At 38.6% G+C, this 18,361-nt stretch overlaps 2 long non-coding RNA genes across 2 annotated transcripts; one reads left to right on the forward strand and one right to left on the reverse strand.

Annotated features, from left to right (window-relative positions):
• Positions 1–8,004: 8,004 nt before the first annotated feature.
• Positions 8,005–9,738, reverse strand: LOC143150444 (uncharacterized). The gene is made up of 3 exons (XR_012993060.1): positions 9,581–9,738; positions 8,317–8,622; positions 8,005–8,209 (listed from the first exon to the last, which is right to left on the reverse strand). It is a non-coding gene; the product is annotated as an uncharacterized LOC143150444 (long non-coding RNA).
• A 4,837-nt stretch (positions 9,739–14,575) lies between these two features.
• Positions 14,576–15,508, forward strand: LOC143150438 (uncharacterized). Its single transcript, XR_012993054.1, has 2 exons — positions 14,576–15,130; positions 15,423–15,508. It is a non-coding gene; the product is annotated as an uncharacterized LOC143150438 (long non-coding RNA).
• Positions 15,509–18,361: the final 2,853 nt, after the last annotated feature.

Genomic DNA, 18,361 nt, shown 5'->3' on the forward strand with positions numbered 1-18,361 from the left:
TCCGTTTTGAATCTCTTTTTCAAGTTATTCGATTGTTAACGACGCTTTTGGCTGGAATTTTCGGTGACAGTTATCGAAATGGATCAATTATGTTTTAATATAATTGTATTATGATGTATGAGTAATTATATTCGTAAATTAATTCGTCTCTTCCCCTTTTACTTTCGAAGAAGTATAATGGGAATACGTTCGTTATAGTTTTAGTCTCAATTGACGAACGAGGATCGATTGAATCGATACGTGTCGATTACACGATAATGAAAACTACTTGTATTTTAAAAAACGAGTCTATATCTGGTGAAACCGAATACCTTGGATTGAATATAGATAGAAGGTTAATCTGGAAATATTACCTCTGATAAAGGAGGCAGTGAAGTTCAGAAAGATGTAGGTATGTGGTCTTTCATTACTGGAACATGTTTATCCTTCGTAGATTTAGATGTTCTAAGAGAAAATAAATTGTTCTTTTAAGTTATTCGTGTTAAGTAACTTGTTTACTGAGTTGCTATAGTATAGTACTCTAACATTCTCAAGAACTTCTAAGTCAAGATTGTTAATTGACGAATTAGGGCAAAATTAAATGAAATTCGTATTGATTTTACGACGAAGAAACCTACTTGCCTATTAAATACCTATTCCTATATCTAACGAAATCGAATCGTGAGTTTCCAAAAAGAGACAGCAGATGAAAATAAATTTAACAAAAATATACTAACTGGTGATCGGTACTTTGACGTTTCACCTGGTTTTCCGGATAAAATATCAAAGATTTCAAGAACACAAAGTCAGTCTAAGTTCAATATTCGGTAACCAGATTGTTGGAGTTCGAATATTTAAATAGAGTGCAGCTATGTTCGTCCAATTATCGAATAAAGGCTGAACGAAATCAGTAAATGTTTACTTTACAACGAGGAAACCTACTTGCTTCTTGAACAACGAACGAGATTATTAATTTTTTACGAGGTCAAGTGTCTTAGCTTAAACATAGATAAAACGTCGAGAAAAGTGTACTGTTTACTTAATATTGACATAGTTGTGCTATCTTGACTCGAGAACCGTCATACCCTGACCTAATTATTCAATGTCATTTTTAATTCATTCTAACCCCGCTATCTTATCAGTCATTGCTCTCGTTTTCCTTCGCGTTAAGATTCATTCTAAAGCTTATTCGCTCGCTACTAGAAACGTTTAAAAACAACCTGATCCTAGATTCTCCCTACGTATGATTTCATCGATTCAAACTCCGATTGAACAATCTATTATTTAAATCTATATCAGTCCAATGAGTGTCGTATCAACTACCGTTTTGTTCGTAGAATTGATTCGATCGATTAAACCTAAATTGCACAATACATCAATTAAATCTAGATCAGTCTAATAAGTATCGTATTAACCACCGTTGTTCGTACGTCTGATTCGATCGATTCGAACTGAACCTCTCGTAACTAAATCTAGATTAGTCGGACATGTCTCGCATTAACCATTGGTAGCACTTCGCACGAATCCTAAGTAAGCTTCTCGAATACTTCGTTCGGTTCGTTCGTTTTAACTCTCGTTCCGTAGGAATCCTCGTTAGATACCACGGAATATGTCTGGCTGAACGTATTTCCCAGACGCCAGCCAGAAACGCTTCTAGTTACTAAGTTACGCCATTGCGACCGCGCGTTCGTTCGTTTCTGTTGACGCTACTCTGCATATTTCGTGCACGCATTGTTCCTGAGAGACACTGCGCGCACCGAAGTCGCTGGTGCATTTTTAATGAAGTCCCTTTCTCAGCGTAGTCCCGCCGTTTTCGGTGCCTTTGTGACCAACCATGGTCCGGGCACGCCTTCGCCAGGGAATTTTGTTTTATTTGCCGGCCTCGGGAGAACACCTACTGCCCATTGAATGTCGACCTTGCCGCGTCCGACTATGCGAGTCGCGAGTGTTTCTCTCGAAATTACGAAATAACAGGCATCCAGACGAGTTTCGAATACTCCCCTCGTCGTTCTCCCACTGGACGTACGGGATGAATTTTTATTTAAAAGTCCGCATCTGAAATTAAACGTTCTTCAACGTCGGATTCGCTCCAACCGATCGAAACGATCGATTTCGACTTGTACGTACGAAAATAATGCAGTAGATGGTCTTTACAAAAATTTGAGAATCTAAGTGGTAATATTGTGAGCAAATTTTACTCGAAGATGAATTCCAATCGAACTGTTTCTATGATAAAATTTTATTCGAAGAGAATGGCGATAGAAACATTCGTGTGAGAAAATTTTACTCGAAAGAATTCCAATAAATTCTCAAAGCGTTGTAACTTTTTTCTTTATTGTATGTATAAGTTTCTTTTTTGAGGTACGTATGAAATAGATCTATGTACACCCGAATCTGTTGATAGTTCTCAGGTTAATTCTCAACGCTGAGCAATACGGTACTTGAAGATGTACGCTTGTGTTTTAATTCCATCTTTCGAGATACGAAACATACTAGGTATTCATAGTTCGTAGTAGCGGCACGAGTATTCAACTTTTCGAGACTCGTGCTTTGGAAAACTTGTGTCTTCGATATCCTCCAAAGACTTCTCTTACTATCTCCTGGGAATTGTGTTTTCTCCGAAAGAATATTTCCATGAGTACACTGCTAGTCGGGCTCTGAAATATAAAAGTATCGAATGAGCAAAATTTTTGTGCGGTACACTTTGTAACATTTTATTGTTCGGTGTAATAAAGTCATACGATACTGTCGTTTTCGACGTGTCGACCACCTGACCATTTGAATATTTGGCTATTCGAATATTTGACTATTCGACTACCCGATTATTTGAATACTTGGTTATTTAAGTATTTGACTATTCGAGTACCCGACCATTTGAATACTTGGCTATTCAAGTGTTTAACTATTTGACTACCCAAACATTTGAATATTTGGCTATTCGACTACTCGACCATTTGAATAACTTGGATATTCAAGTATGTGACTATTCGACTACCCGACCATTTGAATACTTGGCTATTCAAGTATTTGACTATTCGACTACTCGACCATTTGAATATTTGGCTATTCGACTACTCAACCATTTGAATACTTGGCTATTCAAATATTTGACTATTCGACTACTCGACCATTTGAATACTTGGTCATTCAAATACCGAGTTGTTTAAATACTGAAACACTAAGTACTTCTCAATACTATTCAAGTACATGACAACTCAAATACCGAACTTTTCGAATATTTCGCACACCGACGAATTATCTGACTATTCCTAATATTCGAACAGTACAATTCCCCAAATAATCTCAATCCCAGTGCAAGTACAAATACTTCTATCTGAACCACAACCGTCGAACAATACTTGAGAATAATATTCGACCACCGATACTCGAGTAATAATATTCGACTACTCAACCATTCTTCGAAACTCGCTTCTAGCGTTCGAGTACCATTAAAGTATTCCACTATTAAATCCCTCGGACCCTCCACCCCTCCGATCGTGCCCGCCAGGTTCCAGATCGCCGATAAACAGCGACCAAATCGACCGAACGCGTACGAAATCGATTTCTCGCTGCGTGTCGAACCTAATCCCCATTCGCTGGCCCAGCCACAAATCGACCGTGCACGCGCGAACGAGAAAAAGCATTCGTCGAACCGGCGAAAAGGTTAATCAGGTCCGCGTCAAACCACGGTTAACCGAGGTCGCATGGGGTGCTCACCACGACGGGGTAGGCTAATCACGCGAGTTATGGGACCCCCGTAACACCGATCTTCGTACCCCCTGCCCCTGAATACCGTAATTAGCGACCACGATGTACTTTTACGCAACCCCAGCCCCTCTCTCTCTCTCTTTATCTTTCTCTTTCTCACTCTCGCGATTGGCTCGAGAGTCCTTGGCCTACGAATCCTCCGCTTCTGGCATCGCGTGCTTTAATCAAGACCACTCGCGAAACCCGTCATCAGCCCCGTTTCGGTGCAGCCGGGGCCAAATTGCGCGTCAGTTTCGTTTATGTTCTCAAATTAGTCGGACGATAATCCACGGAACGGGGGCCCCGCGCCACGGTTCAATAAGAAAGCGCCCGGAGACGATGCACAGGGCGATAATGAACTCCCGGGGATTCCGGTCGAGTGACTCTCTCTCGCCGGCCACGAAGAAGTCCGCCCCTGTTCGGGCACCGTGGCCACGGGAATCGTCTCGGGACGATAAAAGGAGCTTATTACCGCGGCCACCGGGGGCATAATGCCGCGATTAAACCGTCCAATTTCCCATTTTTCCCTCGTTTACGCTGTTAAGCGTTCGACGTTGATGCACGAGGCTTTTACTGGTCTGATAATTGCGCGGACTCTCTAGGAGGATTGGTGTACGTGTATATGTATGTATGTGTGTCTGTGTGTGCGTGTACTAGGAGAGGGAATCTCCTTTTCGTTGGAAAGACAACATTCGATCGTTCGAGACAATGCCCAGTTTCTTCGAATTTGTGAACACCAATCGTATCGGTGAACACCTTTTGGGAGATGAAGGGTCAGCTTGTGGAACACAGATGTATTCCGAGTTGGACCTTTGGTCTTGGTACAGAATGGAAATGTACTTTGTATTATATTTGATGTGTTTTTCTTCAATACTCCAAGTTTGTAATAGCAGAATGGTGCAACAGTGATACCAAATTTGCAATTCCTTTGGGAGGTGAAGGGTTAGCTTGTGGAACAGATGTATTCCAAGTTGAAGCTTTCGTCTTGTTGTTACAGAATGGGTGGCTATTGTGCTTGGATTCTGCTAAGTTTATTTTTGTTCAATACTCCGAAATTGCAATGGTGCAGCAGTGCAATAGGGCGCTGGTACCAAATGTTCAATTCCTTTGGGAGATGAATGGTTTGATTGTGAAACGGATGTATTCCAAGTTGGATCTTGAGTCTTGTTGCTAGAGAATCGGATATTCTTGCACTTGGATTCTGTTTTCTTTTTGTTTCGCTAACTATTATAAATTTAGAATAACGCAATAGTGTCAAATTTGCAATCCCTTTGGGAGTTTATGGATTAGGTTGTCAAGTAGCTATATTCCAAACTCTACATTGCACGTTACTGCTACAAAGTACAACGTTCTTGTACTTACGTTCTATTTTGTTTATTCTTTCCTAACACTCCAAATTTGTCTCTAACTTATGAACCTCCTCTAGCTGAAACGTCAAGTTGTAGGTATATTTCATGTTGATTATATCTCGTGTTCATTAGCACGATGCATAAAATTGGGATCGATCCTTTTGTCGACAAGAGGCAATGTTTGTTATATTGGAGACGCTGCCATTTCATCAAATTTGCAATGGCATCTATCGTGCGAACCCCTTTGGGAGCTAAAGGGTTAAGTCGTAGAACAGCTATATTCGTACCTCGACCTTTCATCTGACTGCTATATAGGGTGTCTCGTCTGATATTACGATCTTGATTTACGTCTCTGTTATTATCCGTAGCGAGAAATGTTTCAATGAAAATTGAACGCCTCGGAGAGGCATATTCTGATGTTATTAACTTTTTTGTAGGGTGAGGTGTGCGAGGTCTGTGAGATTAACTACGTTCTTTTTTTTTTTTTTTAACGTAATCATATGTTTTTCAATGCATGGATATTTTAGTATTAATAACCATTCGCTAACAATTACTGAATCCTCGAACGTTATTAACTTTTTTGCAAGTTGAGGTGTACAAGATCCGTGTGATTAAAAATGTTTTCCTTTTTTTCTTTTACACGTAATCGTATGTTTTTCAACGCACGGATATTTAGTATTAATACGCAACTATTAACAATTACTAAATTCTCGAACGTTATAATTTTCGTGTCGTTATCCCACCGTTATGAAAAATTATCGATCCCATTGAGAAACCCTTGATACGTCCCATCGATACAAAATGGAGTCGCGTAAAAATCCAGAGCTCGAGTGATATCTATCAAAACTTCGAACAGCCAACAAATCTTACGATCGTGATATATCGCTATCCTTCTGGCATCGTATACATAAAATGAAAACATCATAGTACCGGACACGATGGTAAAATAACAATCGATCGGTGGCCACGATCGGACGGTCGTTAAGAAGAGAAACGACATCCTCGAGCCATGTTAACACAAAGGATTCGAGCACGATCGATCCTCTCAGTGGCTTCTCAAAAGAGTGTCACGGCGTCGTAATTCAATATCGATATCAATACGCCTACTCGCGTCGATTCATTCGACTTCAAGGCTCGATAACTCGCGTTCAAACCGTCGCTGTCCTCTTCGCAGTCGGTGAAATACAGGGTGCTCCAAAATCGTGTAAATTTTCCACGATGAAAATCTACAGTCGGAATTTGCGCAAGTTTGTATCGTTCTTTAAATTCTCAAGCGAATAAAACTCAAATATACAAACACGAGAAGAGTCTCAAGGAAGAACGTCACCTTCCGAAACAAAAAGATAATTTTGGAAATTTTTTTCCAACGATATTGAACCTCTGATATCAATGTTTCGTATACGCGTTAAGAGAGCATACTTTAAACAGTATTTCTGTCAAGTTTCATTAAATGATGTCGATAGTACAGAAATTACATAGCTAGAGACAAAGTTACCCCAATAACTGCACAAACCTCGATACCTGTAGGTATTTTCAGAGCCATTTTGTGCAATTATCGAGGTATTCCGTTGTATTTAATTTTATCATTTGCAAACTAAAAAGAAACGCTATCAGTCGACATATTAGTTCTCTCGCAATAGTATCCAACGGGTGTACAGAAGACTATCGATATAAAAATTTACATAAAAGAAGAAATATTGCAAACCAACGTTCGCAAAATTGTCAACGCATACTTCGATGAAATTTCGAAGGTTCGTAGATCGGTGAAAAATATGGTACTTTCGTATCATAAACTCGAGTTACAATAGGTGACAAAAAGTGTACCGTATCTTTTATTTTCACTCGTTGTTCAAACCTGTAACGTTTCATTAGTATCGGCCACTTTGGGGATGATCCACGCGAGTCGTCTCCGTCTCCATTTATGATTTTTATCGACCAGCCAAGTTTATGTACCAATAGTTCTGGAACACTCTGTACACGTCTGCAACCGGTTTCCCCGGATCACAGTTCGAGAAACAGTAAAAGTGACAGAGAGTCGTTTCGCAGCGCGCCAATATTCGACCAGCTTCTGATTGAAATATATTGGACACATCTCTCGTTCTCCTTCTGTTTTCGTTGTTTTTCCCCCCGGATGGATACGTTCGTTGTTCACTTTCATTGTTTTATACCGGTTTACGGCAGATGGAAAAGGCTGTAAATTTCTTTGTAAACCCCCGCCTACGGATGAAACATGTATCCTCGCGGGGACAGAGCTGAAACAGTACGCGAGGAATGAAACAGACCCCTCGAGCCGTACCATGCGAGTTTAGTGCTTCCCTCTGGTGTCTCGGTTCGTTGATAGAACCGACTCGTGGATTATTAACTAAATAACAAAGCGATACGACGATTACACTGAACATTCCCTTACTATAAAAAGCAGTTCGAAGTTGAAAACTTGGATAATCAAATTGGAGAATCTCGCGGTTCGATAATTATTTACAACCCCCTTTTGGATCAACTTTCGCGAATTGAAACTCATTGACCATCAAACTTATAATTTAGGATTTCTTGAATCTGAATTCACACACTTCATATTCGACAATAAGACGAACCAAAAGTACAGACGCATTAAACAAATGACTCTGCTGCTAGAATCAACAGGTCTCGATGAGCAATCCACTTCAGAGGCCCCGCACTCGTCTCGAGTCCCACTCTGATCGATACTTTCACATTTTATACAAAACGAACGAATATAATTACACCAGACGGGGCGTACAATTCTTCCGACGTACTTTTACACATATATATAGTAACCATAAAACATACTGTCCCGAAATGTAGGTTTCTAAAGTACCATCGCACACTGCAACAACATTTGAAAACTATTTAGAAATAAGTCCCTGTAACTCTCTACTTGGCCCTGGCTCGACAAATACTAATTACGGTACCGTTCCGAAAGTCAGCAGCGAACTCGCGTATCCCAAAATCCGCGCGGTCTTTGAACAACCTCGGGCGTGTTGTTACACAGCCAACATCAGTCGGTTCCAAGTATACCTGCTCAGTCCCGAGCAATGTTGTCCGTGAGGCTCCGTATCCTCGAGGATCCCTGGAAGGTCTCGGTTCTCCGTTCGGGGAAGAAAAACGTCCACCGGGGGCTAGAAAAGGAAGAAATCCAATCGGAAAAAGGACCAATCCACGGATAGAGACCCGATGGAAGAGTCGACGTGACCCGTAACACTCGTATCGTCGATCGAATCCTTACCTCGTCGCTGATCGCGTGCCCACACGATCGGTGTCGGTTAGCCTATCACCTGGTAGGCTGTCCAGCGACCACGTAGGCAGATAGGTAGGTAGGTAGCCAGGCAGGAAGGAAGGAAGGACATCGAGAGATCGGCAACGCTTAGAGCAATCAGTTATGCTGTACGGGAGGAGGGGAGAGACCCCTTCGTCCCCCTAGACTAGCAATTTTGCGATAGCTCACCTCGAAACGACGCGTAAATCAACCGCCAAGGCTTCGTTTTGCCGCTTAGCGAGGGCCTCGAGCGATTCGCGTCGGGCGAGTGCGCGCCTTTAATCGAGGAGGGTTGTCCGTTAGGAATTCGAAGAATTGGACAGAGATTGTTTTTTTTCTTTTTTTTTTTTGGTAACAGGTGACAACTTTTCGAAGAAGAATCAATAGACTTTTGTCACGTTTAAAGCGATTGTACAATATGAAAGAATACGATAAAAAATATGCAAAGAAATATGATTTTACTATTTTTCTACCGTATTTTGAATTTATGCTTCTAATCAGGAACGAATGATTTTTCTACGATTGTTTCTGAGAGCTTCTAATGTTTAGGAGGTAGTGTAGAATTCTACGAACGTAGATTTGAATAATTTTAAAATCTTTAGAAATTTTGTTGTCTGTTGATTGTAAATTATTCGTGTCTCTGCGCAGATTTTTGCTACCTCGTTGCGATAATCTTCTATTTCTTTAACTGTGTACTTTTCGTATTTTAAATTTACGCACTGAAAATTGGTTTTCGTTGGTTAGATAAATTTAAAGAAGAAAGGTTCGTCGAGTGGTTGGATAATCTGTATATTGAATCTGGTTTCTTTTTAATTACTTGTTTTTAAAAATTCTTCAAAGATTCTGTTGAAACGTCTCGGTCATGCAGGTTCGTATCGTCGTATGTTAGGAAAATAGTATTAAATTACGGTGATTGTAAAAAACGTAACGTGATCGATGCACTACTGTGCGCAATGACGCGTATGCGTACAATGAAATTTACATTCGGTTCTTGGATCAGATTTATTTCAATCGTCGGAAATAACGATCATAATTTTACGAGCCAGACTCTTTCGAAGTACGTCGTACATATGCGAGAATTCCCATTGAAAATCTATTCGTGGCATGTATGATCAACAGTACATAATTCCATGAAGTATATATATTGTTGTAAAAATGAAATATGTATATTGTTCTGTTTCTCGCGTAAAATATTTAGAATTCATTTATACAGTTAACCATTAAATTGCTGTACCTGAATTTCTTTCTCCTCGATGTAACCGCACGTTATTCTTGTGTAATAATTTCCCTTTTCACTTGTTAATTGTAAAAAATTCAACTCCACAATCGTCTACAGATCAAGCTACAGATTGGATTTTGTCTTGAAAGACCGTATTCTACTGGAGTTTGTTTCAAATCTGTAACAGAACGAAAGTTTCATAATTAGTTTTATCTTTGTAAAATTTTCTCCGTCGAGATTCAATTTCCAATTATTACCCAGTACAAACATACGATACTGCTTTTAATATTGCACGACTAAATAACTTTTGGTTAACTTTCAACGTTGATAAGAATATTTTACACCAATATTTCGTGTAGAAATTCTACGTAATTGGATAGACGATAAGTATTGAGAAATTGTTGATATCATTCAGTAACTAACAGATTCTTCTTAACAATTTGTTTGGTTGTATTTATACTACATCGAGTGTGATATAATAATAATATAGATTCAATGCAATTAAGACACGAAGCATCCTATTTATATTATCGATAATATTCGCTGTTTATATTTTTCATTTAAAGGTTCTCAAACACACATATACCAATACACAATAACAGGGCAATATATGAGAATGTAATAAAATATTTTCACGCGTTATTAAATGTATTAAATGATTCGTTCGAAGCATGCATATTGTTTTAATTTACAATCATTGATCTCATTATTTACAACACACAGTTATCGAAGAAAATTTAAACAAATTCAAAAAAATGTTTAATATCATAAATACGGAAATATTTAATATCACACATTGTAAATCGTCGTTAAATTCGTGTTACAAAATTTATATTCACTGCGAGTCTTAATATCGTACAATATTGTTATTCTTTAAATAATCACAAATTATGCTCTCGACGAGAAACAACGTACCATATTCTTTACTTTCAAATTGCCAATCGCTATGATTTGTTCGAAAACAAATTTAATTCGATTAAGCAATAAAGAAAAAATTTCTCCCTTATAGTACAGCTCTGATATTCCCCATATTTTGAGCGCAAACCGTTCAAAAAGAACAAACACTTTTTAAATGAAAAAAAAAAAGAATTCTCTGGAGACCACAACGAAGTTGTTCGTTCGAAAGCTCGATACGGACTGTGCTGTGCTTCTCGATTTTCTCAAGAATTCCCCCTCCCCTATGAAATAGAAAAATAACTAACGTTGACTATCTCACGGCGATCGAAACATCATTTTCCACAGGGTGTAATTTATTTACCTCCATTTGGAGAGGGAGAGTGCAACAACGTGTAACGCAACCGGTATTTTTCACACGACGCGTGCAATTTTTCAAATAAATTTTACAATGTTATTCGCGTCGTTTCGAAACACGATACGGAGAACTCTGCACCCGAAGATTGTAACTCGTTAAATAAATAATGGTAGCGAGTTTCGCTCGATAGTTGCTTCATTTCTCATCCCGTAGATGCGATTCGTCGATCGTGGCGACATGAACGTCTTCGAAAGGGACTCTTTCACTTTGAATCGTAAACTTTTAACGTTAACTGGCATCTGGCCCTTCAAGAGATCCTTATTCGTTATCGTGCAAAGAGTAATATGTTTGGGTGTACTGATATCTATCCTGGTTTCTGAGGTAACAGTTCTTGGCTCATTATTAAATTTTTGCGTTTAAAATAACTTCTAAACTCAGAAGTTTAAAGAAGAAACGCACACCTATGTGTACACGATACTTATTTATTGATACGATTAGTAATTTTCGATTGTTTTCGTTCGTTGATTCGTTATAACAATACACTTCTTTGCCTCGTTTCATTATGAATAAAGAACAATAAAAGTATTGCCACAATGTTCCCAAGAACAGAAACAATACGAATTCACGTGTCATTCTGATTTTAAAGGAAACACATTTAATTTTAATTAAATACGATTGATGATTTACACGGATTATGTGTGATCGAATAGTTCGGAACACCGTATATGTACCGATTTTGTGAAGCAGTATTTATTTTATGTTCAGTACCACATGTAACTGTTAATATTTGTTATTATTCCGTCAGGCGGAACGATAACGAACAATATGAATACAGTAATTCCTGCTTTCGAGCTACAGTAGTTGCACCTCATCTGAGTAACAAAATCATTCTCACCACTGACTCAAACGCGTGACAGTTCGTGGTGAGAGCGCCAATGGAACTTGAAATTTGTATATTTTTCAATATATTTTCATGAGAGTATTATTAAAGGATCGGCGGAATTTTCCCGATTAAAATGAGTCCAAACACGACCTAGTTCGGATTACTTTCAATTACAAATCATTGGACATTCTTTATAAATGATTCGAATGACTTATAATAGAAGTAATCCGAATATGGTCGTGTTTGGGTTCATTTTCACCGGAAAAATATCACCGATCGATCGGTAATACTTGCAAAAAGATATAACGAAAAAATGTAACAATTATGGTTACATAGTTAACTCTGTCTCGTTTTCTCTCGGTGTAGATCTCACACTAATGACACTGTTGACTTGTTATCGATTAATAAGAAACAAATTCCTTCAGACAATATCGCTGATCGAGTACAAGGTTACTGGGAATCGTCTCATCTTCTTCATCACCTTTTTGTGTCAGTACCTACTGGTCGCCGTCAAGTACATTAGTATCATATTGCATCAGGATAAAGTGAGTGAACGAATAGCAACAACAATGTTGACGCTATTGCAGCGAAAATTAATCTGGTACATTTTTCATTTACAACGTAACTGTTTACCTTAGTTGTAAGTGGAAATGGCAACCATGCATGCTAATTTCGTACCCTTAACACATATCAAACACACCGTGTCGAATATATTGAACGAATTGTGGTTGATTTTGACGCAAAAATTCGTAACTCTAGATAAAGTATGTCTTAGAAAATATAGATTACGATTGGGACGTGATCATCGACAAAAAGGAGACCGAGATACTGGAACGATACGCGAAAATGCAAAACCGGATCATCCTGATTCGCATACGTAAGACACTTCAGAAATTACGTTCACCGAATTTACGAGTTTGAAATTTTATACATGTGTTTCAATATTTTTGTTACATAAAAATATATATATATATATATATATATTGTACACCTTTAAAGAAGACGTATAAATACATGTGCAAAATTGTCAATTAAAATATATCATAGTTTCTTGAAAAAAAAAAGTTACAATTATTGTATACTTTCTCGAAAATTAGACTTCTTTGCAACTAAGTGGACTTTGCAAATGAAATGTCTTCCAGTACAATGTAATACTAGCTGCGTGCACGCGAAATTCACAAGTTTTAAACAATATACCGTTAAAAAAATATTCAATCGAAGGATGCGTTTTTAACATGCGAAAAATTTCAGTAATTGTCATTGCGGTAATCGGTGTTGCTTGTTTGACGCTGATATGGCCGTGCCTCTTGGATATCGTGGTTCCTTTGAACGAATCACGACCGCTTCACTTTATATTAGGAATAGTACATTCCACGGATCAAGACGAGCACATTTTTCTAATATTTGGACACGCGCTTACCGTCTACATTATCGGGTTTGCGATAGTGATAGCAGTGGATTCTCTGTTCTCCCTTATAACGCATCATCATTGCGCGATATTTCGTATAATCAGGTACTTTGAGAAACGAATGACAATAGAGCCTCCTGTATCCAAACCCCCTCTTCTCTATCAGAACGATTCACAATAGTCTTTATAATTGATAGTTAACTGACTACTCTACAAATGGCAGTCGTTATCAGTGACGTTTCAAAAGATTGCAGGTCCCTATATTTTAACACAATTAAAGAGTTTCTAGATGTTAATCCCTACACTATACAATGTCCTTTACAAACTTACATTCTTCTGTAAACTACCTTTCACGGTGCATCTCAATTCTGTGGATATATAGTTCTTAATTTAAATTTACCACAGGAATAATACGATTACCTTCGTTCATTTTTTATGAATTCTAGGAGTAATAATACCTGTGAGGCCCCGTGAATGCAAGGCCCGAAACAAGTGCACCGTTTGTTCGATGCTAAGAATGATATAGATTGCTATTCTCGGTCCACAAGTAGTTTCTCTCGGATCTAGTCAGACACGGAATCCTGTAGTCGACCCATCGATGCCTCTTATATAAATAAATCGATGTAAAATATCTCCTAACTGTTTCCTTGTTCACTCTTGAACGTCCCAAGTCATCCACAAAGCTTTTTGAAGGACAAAAAGGATATAACTCTACATTGTTACACGTATTGAAAAACCTATGTGATCTAGCAGAGTGAAACACACAAGATCCTTAAATATTGAAACAAAACATGCATTTTCTTGATTTCCATTCGAGTAAATGAAATTCGATATAAAAAGTGATCGTTCTATTGTCCAAAAATTCCCTCGTTTTTCGTTTCGCAATTAATACGTATACAGAAGGCTCTACTATATTTCTTATCTTTCCTTCGTTCGTATTCGCAAATAGAAAAAAAATGTTAACACTTGCAGTTATCGAATAAAGAGCGCGATCGACGATTCGCCCGAAACGGAACATTCGGGATTCGAGAGCGACTATCAGACTTATGGCAGAATTTGCGGGGCATTGAAAATGTACAAAAGACTCGTGAGGTCGGTACCGAGATTGTTAAACGCGACGATCATAGTGACAATCCGGGTGTAACAATGTTTTCGCTGTTCAAGCATCTTCGAATACACCAGATCGTTCACATCGACGACGTATTCCCTTATCATCGGGGTGATAGTAATCTCCACGACAGTTCACATGTTCCAGGTGAGTGATTTACCCTTCGTATTTTACAAGAAGTTATGCTACCGATTTTCACAACCAACGTGATCTCGATCTAGTTACTGTCGCGTGCTTAATCGCTCGATAGACTAATTAGATAATCCTGAAATTTATCCCCAAGAATATATCTCTTATCTAACTCATGTAGAATTCACGACGAAGGTATAAATCGTAGAAAACTCACAACGAAGGTAGAGTTTACACAGAACTCACAACGAAGGTAGAAGTCGTACAGAACTCACAACAAAGGTGGAAGTTGTACAGGACTCACAACGAAGGTAGAATTGACACAGAACTCACAACGAAGGTAGAAGTCGTACAGAACTCACAACAAAGGTAGAAATCACACAGAACTCAAACGAAGGTAGAATTCACACAGAACTCACAACGAAGGTAGTATTCACACAGAGCTCAAACGAAGGTAGAAGTCGTCCAGAACTCACAACGAACAGTAAAACCCGATCAACGAAGAACATATTATAAATATACATACACCATAGGCAAACAATGAAACTAAATTACCAGGAGAACGCGGTTCATTCGCCAGAAGAAACACGAACAACCTTGTGCGCGAACTACTGGCCGTCAACTAGACGAAGGTTAACAAGTATTATAGCCCCACTCCTATCCACCAGCGACCCTACCATCGCACGCATTGTTGCTATTGGCCACTGTCGATCATCGTTGCCCTCCTCGTCCAACTGCGACAATGTATGGAACAATAGGGGAGCTAGAAGACGTCAGTGGGGGATGTAAGCACGTGTTAGTTATTCGTTAACTACAGTTACGCTCTACCAGCTCCCCTACCATCGCACGTATTGTTGCTATTGGCCGCTATCGATGAATACATATAACGATAGGGTAGCTGGTATACCAGAGTGGGAATGTAAACACACATTAGCCTCCTTTTCGCGGATCTAGGGTACCGTAAACGTTGCTTAAATTGTACAAACGCTTCTCGTGTATTTACGAATATTTTGCGTAAGAAAGAAACGATAAATCTAATCTCGACTACAATAGAAACTGTTTCTTTTCGAACAATAGATCGTTGTACTTTGTCATTCGACAAACAAATTAAACGAGACTGTACTATTCGGTTGCATCACTCTCTTATATTTTCTCTACTCCTACCACGAGAACTACAACTATCAGATGTACATCGATCATTCTTTGACCGTGTTCCACGAAACGTGAGTAAACTACGGTAGAAGTAATGTTACAAGTATCCGGATTATTCGGAGAAGATATAGATATTATTTATATATATACATTTATATATTATTTATATTAATTTATAAATAAATATATATATGTATATGTAAATTATTGAAAAGTCAAAAGCGTACTCATAATTTAGGTGCAACACACGATGGTACGCGCTTCCGCAGAGACTAAAGAAATTGCTACTTATGATACTTCAAAGAACGTCGAAAAGCTGTATACCGGTGTTGGCTAGCGTTTACGTTCCATCGGTGCAGGGATTCGCCTCGGTAATATTGACGTTTAACGGGAATTTACATTCGAAAATACACGCTTCTCTATTCACTGATAACACTTCCATCGCGATTGACAATTCTGATGTCTGCACAAAGAATCTTAATTTCAGATGCTCAACACGTCCTTCTCCTATTTCACTGTACTCTACACCGTACGATACGGTTCCTAATCGAGATACAAACAGTTGAACAAACACTGGCGAATCACGGGCTTGTATTTAAAAATGTTATGTCCTCGATGAACCCCAACGCAACTATCGACAATCGTGTTACGGACGAATAGCATTCCAACCTTATTGCGACAAATGCATATGTAGTAAACTGATATTAAACATACGTAAATGCACAGGAAATTCTGTGCACCATATAGCAACCTGAAGATTAAAAGCTCAGTTCGTGTCAAAGCGCTGACCGATAAGAGAAAGTGTGAATAAAAAAATGATGGAAATTGATGTACCATTTTGAGACATACCTTACAGAAATCTCTACGTACCCTTCTTTCCGAGAATTATTATTATTGTTCGAGTCAATGTGCCAACTATCCATCACACGAATTATCTTGACTGTCTTCCTAGTCGATAATGAAGAAACAGATGTAATCCTAGTCTTATGTACTCGAGAAAACTCAAACAGTGCAAGCAGATACGTCCAATCCGTGCAACGACCACGTCGCTTCTGAACATCGATATCCGGAATAAAAATTCTACACCCCCCTCTTCTTGGTAGGAAAGAGGTAAAATGAAAACATTATATGCCTCGGCTTCCTTGAAACTATTTTCCGTATTTCTTAAGTTCCCACGACGTTCGTAATTAAATCGATCGGCCTTCGGCGGAAGTCAATATTTTCAGGGAAATGTAGTCCACTTCTATGAACGCGCGACACGGTGAAAATTCGTGACAACAAAACAGCGTGAATAAAATATGATGGCGAGGTGTAGTCGGACGATGCGTCTGGTTTTCGAGCTCAGACGTTCTTCGACAGCGGACCTAGAGATGGACGTGACAGATCTCGTAAAGCATTACAACACTTACTACTACATTGCTCGTTTCGCCGGGCTATGGCCATTCGACAATTCGATGCTTGCTAAAGTTCAAAGAATAACTTTTCCTCTGCTGACGCTCGGCTGCGTAATGATCCAGGTAATAAACACCATGTCTAACCGCTACTGCGAAATTAGATACGATTCTTACGTGCAAACGATTAATTGTATAATAATTCTCCCTATCATTCGCACAATGTCGCGCAATAACGACATACCCATTTCTTGTTTCGCTTTTTTAATCGTATAAGAACTCATAATTTAAAGTTGTTAAACACTATAATCGACAACTAACGCACGAAACATTCTTTCAGTTTGTAACGTTAATATACGCCGAATTTACGGTGAAGAATCTATTAGCTTCGTTGTGCTTTTCAGGCCCACTGTTGTTGATTTTTCTGCGATACCTCGCTTTTATATATTGTTTCTCACTCGTAAGTCGCCAAACACAAAGTTCTATCTCCGCGAAACATTGCAGAAAAAATCGTCTGCAACTTGCCAATTGCAACTATGTAACAATTTTAATATGCTTATACTTTTCTACAGGCGAAATTTATCTATCGGAGTATTGAAAGTGATTGCATTACGCTAAAAGATCCAGTCGAAGCGAAGATACTGACGAATCATTTAACTGCATCGAGGCGTATTATCCTGATGTACATAAGTAAGACGTTTAACACGTACATACTATTTCATACAAGTAGGCAACCCTACAGTCAGTTAAACGATTTTGAGTTTATCATGACCTGACTGATAGTTTTGACGATATATATTATTGATAAACTGTTTCACTTTGACTCTGATATTCAAATGATCGTCATCCACAGTGCGGGATTCGATCAAACGGTGCTAATTTTATATAGACAGTTTGCACGCAGAGTACCGATGGCCCAATATTGTATTAAAATAATGTAGTTCACGACTCATATTTTGACGAAAAAAATTGTTTTCGCAGTTAGGATTCGCGTAACAAAAATGACAATCACAAACTTCTGCCTATACGTTAATCACTCTGGATTCTAGTGGTGGGACTTTCTACAATTGTTTTCGGTGTTATACTTATGACCGTCCCAGTACTACTTACCTACCTGGTACACTTCGACGATTTGCGACCTCGTTTTCTACAGGTCCTAGGATTTCATGTTCAACAAACCAAATATGTAAATTTGATATCACTTGTTGCAATAGCAGAATCTATAGTTGGTGGCTTAATGATGGGGTGCACTGAATCATCATTCGTTATTACTGCATATTACATACGTGGATTGTTTAAAATTACTAGGTACATTGCAAATTACAAATGCATAACCGCCCTAAGAACCTCCCTAAATTTAGTAACAACTCGTTCTTCTTTTAGTTACCGAATATGTAACGCAATTGACGTAGCCGCCAACAGAGTCGTTTCGAAAAACAACGCCACCGGTCACGATTGCATACGCCAAGCCAT

This window comes from Ptiloglossa arizonensis, chromosome 8, assembly GCF_051014685.1.
Source record: "Ptiloglossa arizonensis isolate GNS036 chromosome 8, iyPtiAriz1_principal, whole genome shotgun sequence".
Lineage (NCBI taxonomy): Eukaryota > Metazoa > Arthropoda > Insecta > Hymenoptera > Colletidae > Ptiloglossa > Ptiloglossa arizonensis.